Raw genomic sequence first — 18,434 nt, forward strand, 5'->3', positions numbered from 1 at the left:
ATTAGACCTTAAATTTTTATTTAAGCTATTTGTTGCCCTATGTACACATGGCGCATGTCTATAAAAAGCAAGACCCATGGGAATATATCACATCATACAGTTCCATGCCACATTTGTGTTATGCAGTGTGGCAGAAGACACACAAAAAATGCATAGCTCTCCAAATAGGCAATAAGTGTATGTAAGACCGTAAGAGCTGCCATGTTCAGAAAGATTATGGTTCATCTTGCCTGGTATCCTGTTTCCAACAGTGGTCTGTATCAAAGCCTCCAGAGAAGTGTACAGAACAGGGTAATTATGGAGTGATCCAACTCGTCTTCCATGCCGAGCTTCTGATAGTCAGATGTTTAGGGTCACCTCAAGTATGTGGTTGTGTCCCTGATCATCTTAGTTAATAACCATTGATGGACCCATCTTCCATGAACTTGTCCACTCCTTCTTTTCCAAACCAAGTTATACTTTTGGCCATTCAACTTCCATGGTGATGCGTTCTAAAGGTTAGCTGTGTGGAAAAAGTATTTCCTTTTGTTTGTATTTTGCTGCTTATTTATTTCATTGTGAAATCATGAACCAAGTGACCCCTGGTTTTTGTATTGTATGAAAGGGTAAATCTTTTTTCCACACCATTCATGATTTTATAGACCTTTATCATATTCCCCTTAGTAATCAGGTTTCTACACTGAGCAGCACTAATCTTGTTAGTCTCTCCTTGTATGGAAGCTGTTCTATACTCATGATCATCTGTGAACCTTTTCCAGTTCCACTAAATTCTTCTTGAGAAGGGGTGACCAGAACTGGATATAGTATTCTAGGTGTGGGTGCACCATGGATTTATATAAGGGCATTATGAAATTTTCGGTCTTATTTTTTATGCCTTTTCTAATAGTTCCTAACATACTGTTAGCCTTTTTGACTTCTGTGGAACACTGAGTGAAAGTTTTCACAGAACTATCCACTGGGACTCCATGCTCTCTCGGGTGGTAACAGCTAATTTAGCCCTCATCATTGTATATGTGTAGTTGGGTTTTTTTTCCAATGTGGATCATTTTGCACTTGTCAACATTAAATTTCATCTGCCATTTTGTTGTCCAGTCACCCAATTTTATGAGATCCATCAGTAACTCCTTACAGTGTGTTTTGAACTTAACTAGCTGGAATAATGTTGTATTGTCTGCAAACTTTACCACTTCACTCTTCACTCCCTTTTGCAGGTCGTTAATGAATATGTTGAACAGCACAGGTCCCAGTACATGTGTTTGGGGGATTCCATTTGTTGTTCACTTCTCTTTATTATGAAAACTCACCATTTTCCCTACCCTTTGTTTCCTATCTTTCAATCAGTTCCAGATCCATGACAGGAAGGTCTCTCTTACCTCATGGCTATTTAGTTTTCTCAAGAGGCTTTCGTATGGGACCTTGTCAAAGGCTTCCTGAAAGTCCAAGTACACTATATCAACTGGATCACCCTTGTCCTCATGCTTGTTGACTCCATCAAAGAATTCTAATAGATTGGAGAAGGCAATATTTCCCTTTAAAAAAGCCATGTTGGCTTGTCCCCAATAAATTGTGTTTATGTGTCTGATAATTCTGTTCTTTAATATAGTTTCTATCAATTTTTCCATTACTGAAATTAGGCTCACCAGCCTATAATTGCCAGGATAGCCTCTGGAGCCTTTTTTAAAAATTGGCGTTATATTAGCTACCTTCCAATAGTTTAGTACAGAGGCTGATTTCAGTGCTAGGTTACATATCACAGTCAGTAGTTCTGCAATTTTGTATTTGCATTACTTCCGAACTCTTGGGTGAATACTATCTGATCCTGATGACTTATTACTGTTTAATGTATCAATCTGTTCTAAAACCTCTTCAATTTGAGACAGTACTTCAGAGTTGTCACCCATGTGAGAGCTATTCTTTTTGGGTATCTCCCCCACATCCTCTGCAGTGAAGACCAATGCAAAAAATCCATTTAGTTTCCCTGCAATGGCCTTGGTTGTTCTTGAGTGCTGCTTTAACACCTTGGTTATCTAGTGGTCTCACTGTCAGGGGGCTTTCTGCTTCTGATGTACTTAAACATTTTTACTGTTAATTTTCACTTCTTTGCGAATAGCTTCTCAAATTATTATTATTTTTGGCCTCTCATATTATACTTGTTCATTTTATTTGCCAGAGTTTGTGCTGCTTCCTATTTTCCTCATTGACTTCCAAATTTTAAGGGACGATATTTTACCTCTATTGGCCTCCACTACCCTGCTGTTTAGTCATGGTGGCATTCTTTGGTCCTCCTGCTGTCTTTTTTATTTGGTGTATACATTTAGTATGAGTCTCTATTTTAGTGTTTTTAAGTAGTCTTCATGTTGCTTGCAGGCATTTTATCCTTGTGACTGCTCTTTTTAATTTCCATCTAACTAGCATTCTTATTCTGGTATATTTAGCTTTTTAAAGTTAAATGTTACTGTGGGGGTTTTATTTATTTATTTATTTTTGGTATTTTTCCCTCTACAAGGATGTTAAATTTAATTACATTGTGGTCATTATTACTGAGTGGTTCAGATAAAGTTACCTTTTGGACAAGATCCTGTGCTCCACCTAGGACTAAACCAAGAACTGTCTCTCCCCTTGTGAGTTCCACAACTAGCTGCTCCAAGAAGCAGTCATTTTATGGTGTCTAGAAATGTTATCTCTGCCTCACACCATGAGGTGACATTTACCCAGTCAATATGAAGGTAGTTGAAATCACCCATTATTATTGTGTTTTCTGATTTTGAAGCCTCTAACCTCCCTAAGCATTTCACAATCACCGTCACCATCCTGGTCAGGTGGTCGGTAATATATTCCTATACTGCTATACTCTTATTGTTCAAGCATGGAATTTCTATCCATAGAGATTCTATGCTGCAATGTGATTCATTTAAGATTTTCAGCTTATTTGACTCTGGGTTTTTTTTTTTTAACATTTAGTGTGAAATCCCCACCAGTGCAACCTACTCTGTCATTCCCATATATTTTGTACCCTGGTATTACTGTGTCCCATTGATTATCCTCATTCCACCAAGTTTCCACAATGCCTATTATACCACTATCCTCATTTAATGCCAGTTCACGCTGTCTGGTGTGGCTTACGACTGTGAGTGCCTACCTCAGGGCAGTCTGTCAGAAAACAGGGCAGATACTCGAAACGGATGATGTGTTCTATAATTAGATTTCACCAAGCCAGTAACAAATGTGAACTCCTGGATCACTATATCAGTGATACTATATACTAAGCCCCTCCTCCTACACCATCATCCCATCCACACATTTAGACTGAAATTCTGCCTCTCTAATACTTTGTCCTTGAGAAGTTAGGTACAATTTCAGGCCTTAATATTTATACTTGTACGGTAAGACCTGAGTTATCTCCCACCTTCTGAAAAGCTGAGCATCTTTATTATAGAAAATTTCAGTTCTATAAATCTTTGTTGTTCATTGTAAGGAAATTCAGGCTTTCTGCTTCAAGTGATAAAGCACTTACATTCTTAGACTTTTATTTGGTATGTCTGCAATGAGCAAGACTAGAATTCTGGGTCAAGCATCCCACAGAGGCATTCTACCAAACTGATCGCTGCTGATCATTTGCCCTTGTCTACCTTTTAAAACATTTCTATTGTTACACATCTTCATTCTGTGCTTTCTTTTTTTGTTGAGGGTCATGAAAGTGAAACAGAAAACAAAAGAAACTACCAGTCACATCTAGGCATCTTCAGGCACCGCCCCCGCAGCTTCCATGGGCCGAGGTTCCCAGCCAATGGGAGCTGCGAAGCCAGCACTCTGGGCGGAGACAGCATGCAGAGCTGCCTGGCCACGCCTCTGCCTAGCAGCCGAGAGAGGGGGATGTTGTTGCTTCCGGGGAGCCCCCCCACGTAAGTGCCGCCCAGAGCCCGCCTCACCCTGTCCTATACCCCAACACCCTGCCCCCTCCCACACCCAAACTCTGCTGCTGCGGGGGAGGGGCAGTGGCCCAAGACTGCCCCAGCAGTGGCTGGTGAGCCTAGAGCAGGGGCTGCCTGAGCTGCCCCTGAGCCAGGCGCACTGGCCTCAGCAGAAGTCACAGAGGTCACGGAAAGTCACAGAATCTGTGACTTCTGTGACCTCTGTGACAAATTCGCAACCTTAACTATCAACAGTGAACAAAATCCCTGTAAAATCCTGGCATTGGGACCACACCTGGGCCAAATACTATGGTCCTTTAAGTTAGAGGTGTGGCCTGATTCTCTACTGGTTTTACAGTGGTGGCCCAGATCACAAAGCAACTCAATGACAAAACTCACATAAGAGCTCAAGAGTCCTGATACCCAGCCCCACTTCCATCCAATGAGCCATACTGTCTCCTTTATATGTTCTAAATGGCTAGCTCCAATCCTGTTCTCATCGATGTTCAGACTCCTATGGACTTCATTAGGATTTGGATCTGGCTATTAAAGGAGGAGGATTAAATATTTAAACAAGATGCTACACATCCCTTGTCTTCACATGAGACTGAGTAAACGGATAGAATAAATTATCAACTTCACTTGTTTTTGCTGAGACTTTGCTCTAGAATTTGATGGTGATGCAACTTTATGGCAGCACAATTTTCCTTGTCAAATTCTGTATTTTAGTTCCAGATGGGAAGTGGGGATGGGGAAGTCAGAGTGCGCCATCTGTAATATACAACAGGAATTGTATGCGTGGTGATTCAATTTAAATGTTCAGAGGGGAAAATCTAACCTAGGCATTTTATGCACCAAAATATCATGTTAGCCATAGGACAGAAACAAAGGCCACATTGTGTCTGTTTGCTAGTGCTTCCACACTGGCATCTCAGTCTGCAACATTCGGGCTCACAACTGACTTTCATTCTTTAATAAGATTACCTAGTTCTTATATAGCACTTTACATCCAGAGAAATCAAAGCACTTTAATGTCATTATCCCCATTTTAAAGAGGGGGGGGGGAATGACACACAGAAAGGTGAAGTGACTGGTGCGAGGTCACCCAGCCTAGCAGTGGCAGAGCTAGGAATAAAACCCAGGTCTCCTGAGTCCCAGCCCGGTGCTCAATCCACTTGAGAAGACAACACTTGCACACCCAATATAGGGTAGACAGAGCTTAGAAAAAGGGGAGACTTTTAAAGTATCAAGTACAGTATATACATTTGGCAACCTCCAACACATCGCTGCACAAGTTAAAGCCATGTGTAGTTAGACCCTTGCATGATGAGGGCATGATCCTTGCACTTTTGCCAGTATGAGAATGCTCTTAATAGTAAATGGTGTTGCTGCTTAGATAGGCTTGCAACAGTTAAATGATCTTACAATTTAAAACCTCTCAACTCTCTTTGACTAGCCATCTCTACAATCATGCGTATAAAGTCCCCAAATGATTGGGTAATGGGGCACAAAACACTCAATAATTTAGAAGTCCTTCCATAATATTTCTTTAAGGACATTAGTCAGATTCATGTAATTTCTTAGACATCTTCTCCCTGAGTATGTATTTAATTCCATTGTGAGTCACATGAACATAGCAAAGGGAGAATGGACCCCTCCATAGTCTGAGAGTTGTAAGAAATTTCAGTTAGTTGACTACATAAGGGGTTTGCCAGGCTGCCGGAAATTTTTTATATTCCGAGTTAAATAGAGCAATAAGATGGAATTTAAGCTTTAGTGCAATGGATGGAAGCTCTTCAGTCAATCAAATTATAGTTCAATCAATTCATTTTAATCACTTCTCTGGAGAGAAGTAAACCCGTATGCTGAAGAATATGCAGCAATTTTATTGCTGGAAAGTTTAATTGTTTCATTTTTCCTTACTGTCTGTAACACGCTAGACTTTTAATCAGTGGGAACTGAAGTTATAATGAAGTAAAGTCCACTTTCCATAGTTCGCAACTAGATGAAAATAATTGGGCTGAGACTCCCATCCAGACAGTGTAATGCCTCTGGCATTTTCCTGAAAACTGTACTTAATTGCTTTGCTGATGTTGTTAAGTGGTCCTGAGGGGGATGGAGCAGTAAAGCTACCCAAGGAAACAATACAGAAAAATGTCTTCTAAGGTCCTTAAAGGAAGACCAACTAGTGGTTAGAAGAAAAAGCATAGGCTGTTTATTTTCCTTTTCTTTTGTGTTCTAGAGAGAGTGCTGAGAGTTTGATAAAATAAAGTGTGGAAATTCTATAAACACCAACAACAATTTTAGATAAAGACAGAAAGCTCAGCACTGCAAGTGCAGAGAGTACTAGGGCAAAACTTCTCACTATTGAAACTGTGGATTTCCCTCTGATATTTGACTGGAGATCCAGGAAGTAACAATTCTACTTAGAGTCTGAATCTGAGACAGGTAGGTTTGTAGGTGCCTGGCTACCACCCTTGGAGCTTTGATGAGCCCTGCTGTTTGAAGTCTCGGAGGCGCTATGCAGCATTTTGGAACAAGCAGGAGTGAGTCTTTGAGCCTGGGTCAACAGACTTGGACGAGTGGGGCTCACGCTAGCACTCTAAAAATAGCTGTATAGACAGTGCTTTGAAGCTGTGGTTTGGGCTGGAGCACAGGCCCTGATGCCTAGGGAGGGCAGGAGTGGGCGGGCTTCAGAGCCTGAGCTGCAGCTTCAAAGTGTTGTCTGTAGAGCTGTCTTTAGAGCACTAGTGCAAGCTCCACTGGCATGAGTCTGTTGACCTGGGCTGGGAGGTTTGCTCCTACTCACTTCAAAATGCTGTGTAGACATACTCTGATTGGTTAATCAGTCCCTGGTGGTGAGGGGCAGAGCTAAGCGGGGAAACTTGGTATTAAAAAGTCACTTGCTAGGCAAACTCCAGAGCTGTGAACAGAGGCAGCTAATAGGAGAGTTTTGGAGGGAGTTGAGAGAGGGAGTGTGAGAGGCTGTGATCCAGGGACCACTTGGGCCCAAAGGGCCCAGGGGGTGCATAAGGTTTTACAGGGATCCCCTGGGTCAGATATTTGCATAATAATTCACTAAAGGGTGGCATGTGAGGTTTCTACTGAGAGCTAGTAGCCTGCTGGTTGTCATAATCATTGCAAAATGTAGTAAAGATAATATTTAAGGAGTTATGTATCTATACTGAAAATAATAGTCTGAAGGTCTTGGAGTTATGGCGGCTCACCAGGAGGTGATGTACCTCAAAGATGTTCCTTTCAGGCAGGAGGTAACTGACATTTATCTCCCTGTCTGGCCATTTATGTACTGTGTATTGTAACCTCACACTGTATGCCTATCTGCATACTGAGCCAGGTGCAAATTGAGAGATGAGGGAATCTACAGAAGAATCAAACAGCTGGGGTGTGTCCTGTTTATGAATAAAAACAAAGGTTTGGTCTGGAGGGCAAAGAGACACACTGAATCCTTCACCTAGGAGGCAAACTGACCACAAGCATGTGTCATGAAAGAAGGGTCACCGGCAGCTTGCCTGTAAGGTGCTGCAGAGATTTTGGATGAGCAATACTTCATTAGACATGAGAGCATCTTGTTAATTAGGTCTAGACACTAGAATGTGTGTTATGATTTTATTTTATATGTAATCATTTGTTTCCAATATGTCTACTTGCAACTATTTGAATCTGTATTTGTTAAATAAACTTTTGCTAGATTTCACTATAATCAAATGTACTGTTAATTGAGTGGTGATCTAAGGTGAAACTGGTATGCAGGGGTGCATTGCTTCTTTGAAAGCAGCAGATTGGTGAATACTTTGAGTGTCCAGTGGACACTCCAGGGGTTGGACACTCCAGAGAGACACTCAGAGGGCTTGAGGTCTGGAGTATGCCTATTGCTTACCTGTAGAGTGGCAGTGGGGCCTGCAAGGCCTAGATGGGAGTGCTTGTGTTGCCTGTGGCCAGTGGAGTTGGGGAGCTGATACATGGCAGGCACAGACAAAGGTTCCTCATGCTAATGGCAGGTACTAGCAAAATGCCTCACAATCTTGGGTACCCCTGAGAAACCTCTGAAAGGCTTTCCTCCAAGGTTCAGCTCTACATGGGATTTCATGGTGGCCAGTGATGAAACAGTGGTGATGAACTGCAACAGATGTGCCACATTTTATTTCCTGCCTGATGGGACTTTCTGTGTATGAAGTGCAAGTTGATGACTGTGTTGGAAGAAAAGATTCTTGGATTGGAAGGGCAAGATAGATGCTACAGAGAATCAGAGAAGCTGAGTAGTTCCTAGATAGCCAGGTTTGTGAAACCAGTACCCCAGGTTCAAGCAAGAAAGGAACTTGCCACCAAGGAGTTGAGAGAGGAGTCAGAGAAGAGGCCTGGCAGTTTGTAACCACCAGACACAAGAGGTCACGGTATCATTCTACATGGCTGACGACAGAGGAGGATGGGCAGGCTGTGGCCATCAGAGAGAAGAGGACCAAGATGTATTCCACACAACTAGAAGTTTCCAATCAATACCAGGTCTTCAATGAGTAAGCTGCGGAAGATACCTCTCAAGATTCAGCTTGTCGGAAGGAATGGAGACATGTATGGAACACACCTGTGGATGGCAGCTCAGCCCAACTTGTAAGAAAATCAACCTTGCCCACGAAGAGATCTCAAACTATCCAAGGAAGATAGACCACTCTTGTTGGAAATTCAGTACTCAGGAGAATCAAAAGAACATTGTGCATGTGACAGGCAATAAACTGGTGCACTGTCTTCCCAGAGCTAAAACACAGGACATCACTCTGAGACTGGATAGGCTTCTGAAGCCAAGGGGCAAGGACCTATAGGTGATTGTTCATATCAGCACTAATGACACTACATTGGGGGATATCTCACAGGTAGTAGGTGACTGTAGGGAACTCAGAAGTATGCTGAAGAAGAAGACTATCCAAGCGATCTTCTTGGACATCCTTTATGTCCTGGGAGTGAAGGAAGACAGAAGGCAGAAGATTCTGGAAGTGCACTACTGGCTAGGAAAGTGGTGGAGGGTTTTGGTTTTGTGGAACACTGGTTCATCTTCCATGAGTAGAGGGGATGGCCACCCTCTCGGTAGAAGGGGAACCAATCTCCTCAGGGCCAGGCTGGCTCGAGTAGTCAGGAGGGCAATAAACTAATAACAAAGGGGGAGATTAAAAAGAGGGAAGACATGAGCAATCATTTAGCAACAAAATCGAGATGTTGAAAACAAAGTTAATCAAGGTACGAAAAGTAATTCTTTTATTGCCTATACACCAGTGCTGTGTGTAACAGACAAGAGGAATTGAAATTGCTCATTTATGAGCATAGATGCAATCTAGTTGGTATTACTGAAACCCCGTGGGATGATTTGCATGACTGAAATATTAAAATTGATGGTTATAACCTATTTAGGAAAGATGGAGTGGGCAAAAGAGGAAGGGGAGTGGCACTCTGTCAAAAATGGCATTACCTCTTTCTGAGTCACTGACAAGAAGGAAGAAAATGATCTTGAATGCTTATGGATCAATGTCCTAACAGATATATTTCAAGATGGGGCACTAGTTGGTGTCTGCTACAGACCACCAAATCACAGTAGGGAACAGTAGGTTCCTTAAGCATCTCTCTATCATGTGTAGGGAAAAAAGGCTGTGTGATCATTGGATATTTCAATTATAGTGACATATGTTGGAGGTCTCATGCTGCCAGTACTAAAATACCTTGGAATCTCTAAATATTATAGATGACAATTTCCTAACTCAAAAATTGTTGCATCCAACAAGAGGAATTCTGTATTAGCCCTCATCTTGACAGGTAAAGAGGGGCTGATCACAGAACTGAAAATGAATGGTAGCTTAGGTAAAAGTGATTATTCTGGTTCCACATTATAAGTGTGTTCAAGCATGAAGTCCAAATCAGAAATGTATACATGGTGCTTTAAAAGAGCCAGTTTCACCAAGCTGAAAACAATTATGAATCAAACCAGCTGGGAGGAAGAATTTAGTTAGAACAATGTGAATTATAATTGGGAATTGTTTAAGAACAATTTACTAGATACCCCAAAAAGCCATAGTAAAGGAAGAAGGCCATCCCACTTAAAATACCAACCTGATTTAGAGGGGAGGTGAAAGTAGCTATTAAAATATATATATTTCAAATGGAAGAAAAGGGAAGTTGATAATAATGAATATAAATCAGAAGCTAGGAATTGTAGGAAATTAATAAGGGAAGGGAACGAAAGGAACATAAGGAGAAATCCACAGCCAGCAGAGTTAAGGACAGTAAGAAGAAATTTTTAAAATATATTTGAAACAAAAGGCATCCTAACAATGGTATTGGTCCATTACTAGATGGAAATGGTAGAATTATCAATAATAATGCAGAAAACTCAGAAATATTCAATAAATATCTGTTCTGTATTTGGGAAAAAACCAGATGATACAGTCATAGCAAATCTATTCCACTAGTATCTGGAGGATGTTAAACAGCAACTGCTAAAGTAAGACATTTTTAAAACATGTCCAGATGGGTTGCATCCAAGAGTTTTAAAAGAGCTAGCTGATTTGCTCATTTAGCTAAGACTAAAGAAGAAGCAGAAGACATTCATTGAGAGTTATGTTCTGCCCTCTGCTCCTCCAGCAAGCAGAAAGAGGGTGCAAGGAACCTCTTCCCCTTACATAAGCAGCAGAGGTGCATCTCCTCTTAGTGCTCACAAGAGCGCTAGGGAAGGACATCAGGCTGGTCTGTGCACCGTATCCCTGGGGACATGGTCTGAGAGCTGGGAGCATTCCCAGTCTCACAAATGACTAGTGCATTTGCTACAATCAGTAACATTTAGTAGTTCTGGGCACACGTTGATCATGCACAAAGGAGAAGAAAAGTGCACCCAGTCATTCATTACCCTGGTGCCCACCAAGCAGGATGCTATTGCAGGATGGTTATAGTTAGGGCCCTACCAAATTTGTGGCTGTGAAAAACGTGTTATGGACTGTGAAATCTGGTCTTTTGTGTGCTTTTACTCTATACAGAACAGATTTTACAGGGGAGACCAGCTTTTCTCAAACTGAGGGTCCTGACCCAAAAGAGAGCTGCAGGAGGTTCGCACGGTTATTGTGTGTGTGTGTGTGTGGGGGGTGTCATGGTAATGCCACCCTTAATTCAGTACTGCTTTCAGAGCTGAGCAGTCCAGAGAGCTGAGCGGGCCTGGTGGCTGCTGGCCAAGGGCCCAGCTCTGAAGGCAGCAGCACAGAAGTAAGGGTGGCAATGCCATACCAGGCCATCCTTACTTCTGCGCTGCTGCTGGCGGCTACTCTGCCTTCAGAGCTGGGCTCCCAGCCAGCAGCCACTGCTCTCCCGCCACCCAGCTCTGAAGGCAGCACTGTTGTCAGCAGCAGCACAGAAGTAAGGGTGGCAATACTGCGACCTCCCTACAATAACCCTGTGACACCCCCACAACCCCATTTTGGGTCAGGACCCCTACAGTTGCAACACTGTGAAATTTGAGATTTAAATATCTGAAATCATGAAATTTATGATTTTTTAAATCTTATGACTGTGAAATTGACAAATGGACTGTGAAGTTGGTAGGGCTCTAGTTATACTGCAGTAATACTCAGACCTCAGTGGTTCAGGAGCCAAATTATCAATCAGCATTACCTAAAAGAGCTACATAGTGTGAATTCATTGTTTCATTTTTATATATATATATATATATATATATATACACATATATACACATACTCACAGCAAAATGACTAAGTAGTCTGCAATTGGTTAATAACACTGTAAAATCATCCTGATTGGTTAATAACTTAGATTGGTTAATAATTAGATCATACAGTGTTCTAATATGAAAAAGCTGCAGGAGACACATTACAGAGCCACTTGTGGCTCCTGAGCCTCAGTCTGAGTATCACTGCTATAGTGTATAACACACAGCTGGTTCTGCTCTGCTCTCACCCATGTGATTTTCTTAAGCTAAGGCCAGGATTTTGCCCAGTGATTAGCACAATAACATGCATAATGTTGTGCACGTTCTTCTAGTGTGGAAACATTAGGTTGGTCTTCGGACTAATGAAGTCATTTAGATTTTTTGGAAGGAGGACACTAGGACTGTGCTAAGAAGATAAATTGTTTACAGTGGCTTGTGAATTAATTCTGAAATTCATTTCCAGGAAAGTCAGCCATTTAATAAGTCAGGTGTGTTTATAATGTGCACATCTGTCTTTTAAAGATTTGGAGGTTTGAGGCCAAATTTTGCTCTCAGTTAGCACCTGTATATTACATCTGTGTCTAAGGCCCCAGTTACAGCACTGTTATCTGTAACCCAGTTAGAAAGTACTTCCAATTTCGGTTTGTAGATGGGCCTGGTCATGTTTTAACTACGGTAACCTCTTGGGTATAGCCAAGATTTTAGGATACTTCTGGCACATAGGTAAGGGCTTACAAAATAAAATCATGGTGACAACTGTGTTATCACTGAGTCCCTGAGAAAATTGTAATTGAGGGGTAGTTTGGCCCTTACACCTGTTTAATCCTGGAACAATTTCACTGAAGTCAACAGGCCAAATTCTGCTCTTAGTTATGCTGGCACAATAGAGCAAAATTTGGACCAGAATTGTTAAGTGATCACTATTGGTATGGGATTGCTATAAGGGCTCCAATCACGGAAAATGAAATTTCCTAAATTGTTCAGGGCCAAGTACTATCCAGAGAATTACAGTGTAAGCTTTCTCTGCTCTTTTGCCAATAATCACACTCCACTTCAGTGGGTTAGATTCTGCACTCATTTACACCAAAGTTAATCTAGAGTAGCTCCACTGAAGTCAAGAGGGTTACACTGGTGTAAAACCAGTGAGAGGGGAGAATCAGGCCCACTGCATTTAAATCTGGAGGAAAATTTTAGCATCCAGATTTCACCATTGTGCCAATTCTTGAGCCATAGCTATCTATTTGGCAATAGAAATGGGAGCTGCTGCCTATAAGATCTAAACCAAGCTCAAACTCATTTCAGACAAGCTGTGTTGGAATATGATTTTGGCACTCAAAGATTTAGCCTCATTGCCTGAACTAGCATATCCCGAGGAGTAAAAATCTTTAGTGAATGTTGAAAATGGAGAGAAAACCTTCTTTGACTTTAGATGTGGAGTTCTGAGCGAGCAAGTGAGGGAACAGCATAGGGTCAAATGAACAGCACTTAGATAAGTAAAACTTTCCCACTGATTTTTTGGTTTTCAACATTTTTAAACACTGCTACCCTGCTTCATTTAAGGGTGTCCAAATGCACAAGCAATAGGATTTTTAAAAGGGGATGAGAAAATGTTAGTTTTCTGATAGTAGGAAGAAATAAGTGCTTTAGCAATGGGTATTTGCCCTTTTCAATCTTTCTCTGGATATTAGCAATTTGTGCACTGTGAAATGATAGATTACTTGACTGTTTTTGGTGAAATGGAGTCATGAAGTAAGCAGTGAAGTTCACTTAAGTGGATAACTGAGTGATAAATAAAGAGCCAATTTTTCAGACAGGGCATCTCTGTTTATGACCCCCCCCCCCCCAGTAGAATTTGCATGCACAAGCCCTGGTGCATAAATCAAGTAGACACCCCCCAGTTAAGCTGATTGGGTGTGCAACTCCCATTTGCATGGCCACATTCTACAGTTTGCACCAGCAACATATTCGACATGCAAAAAATATAGGCACAAAGTTATAACACTGGATGAAACACCTTTGAAAATGAGACCCTGCACGGGGTGAACACACTATTTAACCACAGAATGTTTCTGTATGCCTGTCAATTAAACTTAGATGAGCTGCCCTACAGGGCTCGACACTGGCCTATCGTCATAGCTCTACATTAGGGGTGGTGTAGAGATTTATGGTAGAGCAAGAGCAGCAAGTCATGGAGCCCAGGGGGGTGGGTGGGTGCAGTAAGAGTTTGGACCCCACAACCTGGATGATATAGGAACAGATGAGCCACAGCTCTGCCCCATACCCACAACCTGGCTGATATAGGAACAGATGAGCCACAGCTCTGCCCCATACCATCTCCATTGGAGTGGCTAGAAACAGCAGCAGTACTCATTCTGTGGTGACTCTGCTGTCCCTGAGCTCAAGGTCTTAGGTTGTGCCTGACATGAACACCCTGTGATATAGCTTTGTTAATGAACATATCGTACTATTGCTGTGCTGTGCCTTATGTTGTGATGGCTAATGGAAGAGGGAAAAGAATATGGGAAATGGACTGATTCTAGCTTGGTTTTTGTACTCTTCCAGATTCCGCTAATTCTGAAAGATCACACCTCCCTCCACGTAGCCTCGTCATAGAAGAGGAGAAAAAAAGTAGAAAAAGGATAAAGGACCTAACATGGCTGGCCACATCTACCTAGTCTTTTGTGTCAGCCTTTTCCTTGTACAATTACTTTGCAGTTCGTTTGTGAAAAAAAAAATCTTGTATTTCAAGTGTCTGAATTTTTCTTTCTTGAAAATTCCTCCAATCTTTCAAAGTGAAAATGAATGCTTTATTTACTGAAAGAACGAGGAGTACTTGTGGCACCTTAGAGACTAACAAATTTATTTGAGCATAAGCTTTCGTGGGCTAAAGCCCACTTCATCAGATGCATGCAGTGGAAAATACAATAGGAAGATCGATAGATAGATAGAGAGATACAGAGAACATGAAAAAATGGGGGTTGCCATACCATACCATTGGCAACCCCCATTTTTTAATGTTCTCTGTGTCTATCTATCTATCTATCTACCTACTGTATTTTCCACTGCATGCATCTGATGAAGTGGGCTTTAGCCCACGAAAGCTTATGCTCAAATAAATTTTTTAGTCTCTAAGGTGCCACAAGTACTCCTCGTTCTTTCTGCTGATATAGACTAACATAGCTACCACTCTGAAAACTGTCACCATGCAAGGCTTTATTTACTGTGTCACAACCTGACCCTCTCCCCCTCTCTCTGGATGGACACCAGTCTGTTGTGAGTGGGCCCAACCACTAGATCTCATGTGCTTTTAAGCCCCCTGGCTCTGGATAGAGGCTGATCACTGGTCCTGGCTCTGGGATGGGGGTGGTCTCAAGTGCACTCCCAGGTGCAGATCCCATGTCTGACACCTTTCTTGGGCAGTGGGACCCTGCAATCTAGCCATCAACTCCCTGAAACCAGTACCTGATCCATCCTGATCTCAGTTGTTTAGATATGTTCCTCTGGAATCCACCTGGTCATTGGAATTCTGGTTTCTTGATTAATTCCTCCAGACACACTGTCAAGAAAGCCAAGAACACAGGATTAGCATAGGATGGGCTGGTAAAATGTCACAGAATCAGAACTGGTGGCCCTAGATTGCTCGGTGCCAGCTTCTGAGACACAGCCATAAGAATCTCTGTCACGCCTCCCACCCCCCAACTACAAAATGGAAGCTCTAACCCCCAGTGGAGGCTACAGTACAACATGAGGGACACACTCCAACATGAAGATTCCAATACAATGTAGAGACCTCTGGAAAAAAATGGCATTCCCAAAACGAGATGGAGTTCACTGCGTGACAAAGATGTATTCCCAATAACTCTGACTGGTCATCTAAAATATACACTGGTCAGACCCAGAGACTTCAACAGTTTAAAGTTCTTCTAATCATGCTAGAGACAGTATTTCCCACAAGGTGCATCGGGGTTAGTTTCAATAACTTTGTATTACACAAGAGAAGTTTCTATATTCAGCGTTTCACCACTTCAGCTTGGCCATGAATGGGGTTTGACCCCCTAGACCTTCAATGCAGAAAGTACAAATCTCCATCTCTTGAGCCAAAGGATTAGATCCTCTAGCTGCCAGCTGTTGCTTAAAAAACCCAATCTAAAATGATTTTTTTCAAAATTTTCATGGAAAATTCCCCCTTTGCCATGGAAAAAAAATCAAAATGAAACTAAATTAAATTTACATTTAATTCCAAAGAAGAATTTATATTTTGTTTGGTTTCCAAAAAAGATTTCAATTTTCATATTTTCCCTCCCTCCCCTCTCCTTGTTTTACCTGCCCCTCTTTTTTCATGGGAGGGGGGATTTATAAAGGGAGAGAAAGGGGAGAAAATAAGAATAGAAAACAGATTTTTTTCTTTTTGAAAAATGAAACACAAATGTCCATTTGAAATGAAATTGTTTAATTTGATTTGAAGTTTGTCTTTGAAAAATCAAAATTTTATCAAAAGTGAACTGTTAAGGTGAAATATTTTGATTTAACTGAAACTGTATTTTTCTACGAAAAATGCTGGTTGAAATTATTTCCACCAGCTGCACTCACTAGTGTCCTACACGGACCAGTTGCGGGAAGCAGAGAAGACCCACACTTCCTAGCAATATACACAAGTCACTCCATTGTTTCTTTACTATGGGCATACCAGACTGGGAATTAGGCAGAATATGGATGACAACAGGCTCTAGGGATGTGGAAATCATTTAGCCTAGCACTCTCATTTCCCTCGTGTTCTACCGTGTTTTGTAAGCAGCACTAGATGATAATTTAGATTGTCTCACTGGAGGATGAATACAAAAGGGTTATTTTAAAGAAAGGAAGGCAGACAGTCCAGTGCTTAGATCAAGGCACTGAGACCTTGGAGACTGAGAACAATGGGAGTCTCTGCGTGCCAAGTACTTAAAAAATTTGGTCCTAATTACCTAAAAGGGAGTACAGAGGAGTCAGTAACAGCAGAGTCATAGCACAGCAGGCTGGGCTCGATAAGAGTAGTTTGTTGCACCCTTTGCAAGGAGGACAATGTACTAGTCCAGGTGGAATTCTGACTGGCTCAGGCCTCTGCTCCTGTCACTTTGACTGCAACCTAGCCGCTTTGCACTCATCCACACAAGCCTCTTGTCCTCCACAGAGCGCTCCAGTGAACACTGGAGTTGCTATTCCTGAGATTAAACACAAACAGAAAAAAACCCCTTAAATAGACAATTCTCCCATCCCTCAACTTTCAACCCCTTTTATACATTGCAACTAAGGCAAAGATACCAACACTTTTTTAGATCACCTTTAACAGTATATTTTTGCACGGTCAAAGCTGAAATCAACAATGTTACTGCAAACTGATTTTAAACACTTTATCACGCATAATGCACCAGTCAAATATGCAAATTCAATACCATACAGGAGGATTAAAATACTATAGCATAAGCGGTTTGAAAGGGTTTTTTTCATATGTACAAGTACTGATAATTATAATAACGGAGATTAACCTGTTCTAAAAAAGAACAGGAAAGGAGCTAGTTTCACCTTCAGAAAGGCTTATGTAGGCAGAGTGTATGAATAGAAAATGAAATATGCATAGTAAAATATCTAAGCCACCAGAAGTGTTACATTCTGCACATTAGGTATATATAGCTAAAATATTTCACAAGTCATAGTTAACTGTAGGCTAAATGTCATGGGTGAAATCCTGGCCCAGCTAAAGTTAATGGGAGTTTTGCCATTGACTTGAATAGGTTGAGGATTTCACACCTAGTGCATCATACTACAATGAGTGCCATTAATAACTATTATGAATATGTTATATTAAATACTCATTATTAACTACTGACCATACATCTTGTTTAACTTATGAAGAATAATAATGAGATTTATACAGCCCGTCATCTAACAGGAGCACTGAACAGTTCAGGTACTTTGAATGGACATCAGCATCAAAGTGTACTGGATCTTTACAAGGTTTCAGAATCAGCTGTTTCCTCATCTTATGGATTCCATTCTGATTTTTTTTTATGCCTGCCAGTTTTTGCTTCTGACAAATCTTTTATGCAGCAAGAGGGGTGCATTAGCTGCATACTGTGTGCAAACAGCAGCTCACAGGCAAAGAGGTCCATAGTGTACTGAGGATGGATAGCAAATATAGGTACAAGAATGATACTGTATTGATTACTAGGGAACTGTGGAGATCTCTACACAGTCCTAACACTTCACACAATACTCAGCAACATCTGTGCATACAGAGGGATTAATCAGTAGGTTGCATACTACAGCAAGGTGAATCCACATCTATCATGCTGGCATGCCTGATGCATGAAAACAGCCTTAAAAAGGGGTGGTTCAAACAATGGACAAACACTTGCTTGTTTCTCTTTGTGTTGGCAGCGGGGGAGGGAATTAGAATGCTTCATTCATAATGGGCTCCCATCCTTCCTGCCCAAGTATTTTTACTTACTTTAGTTTAGGATGATAATTGATTCTATTACCAAGACAATATTTATCTCCCAAAAACAAACCAAAATTCAGTGTAATAAAATCAGTGTAATTACCCGGCATGCTGAAGCACATGGCTTGCTTTATACATTTCATTAAATATTTTTCTCTGTTTTGTAATAACGGGGAATTATTCAAAAACAATTTCTTTAACCGTATGGGAAAAGCCTCAGCTGATTGCATATTTTTGTCATGCGTTATGGTTATGAAATAATGAGATCTTGTGAGACCCTTGCAAATTATTGTCTCCCCATCCCCCCTGCCCTCCAGCTTTCCTCCCTTCA

General features: G+C 41.3%; 1 long non-coding RNA gene across 1 annotated transcript in view; it reads left to right on the forward strand.

Annotated features, from left to right (window-relative positions):
- LOC122462585 overlaps nucleotides 1-14,297 on the forward strand; it is a 54,615-nt gene extending 40,318 nt beyond the window's left edge. Inside the window, exon 5 of the long non-coding RNA XR_006285250.1 lies at nucleotides 14,188-14,297. This is a non-coding gene — a long non-coding RNA (uncharacterized LOC122462585). The remainder of the gene's footprint in view (nucleotides 1-14,187) is intronic.
- Nucleotides 14,298-18,434: the final 4,137 nt, after the last annotated feature.

This window comes from Chelonia mydas, chromosome 12 (genome assembly GCF_015237465.2).
Source record: "Chelonia mydas isolate rCheMyd1 chromosome 12, rCheMyd1.pri.v2, whole genome shotgun sequence".
NCBI classification, from domain to species: domain Eukaryota; kingdom Metazoa; phylum Chordata; order Testudines; family Cheloniidae; genus Chelonia; species Chelonia mydas.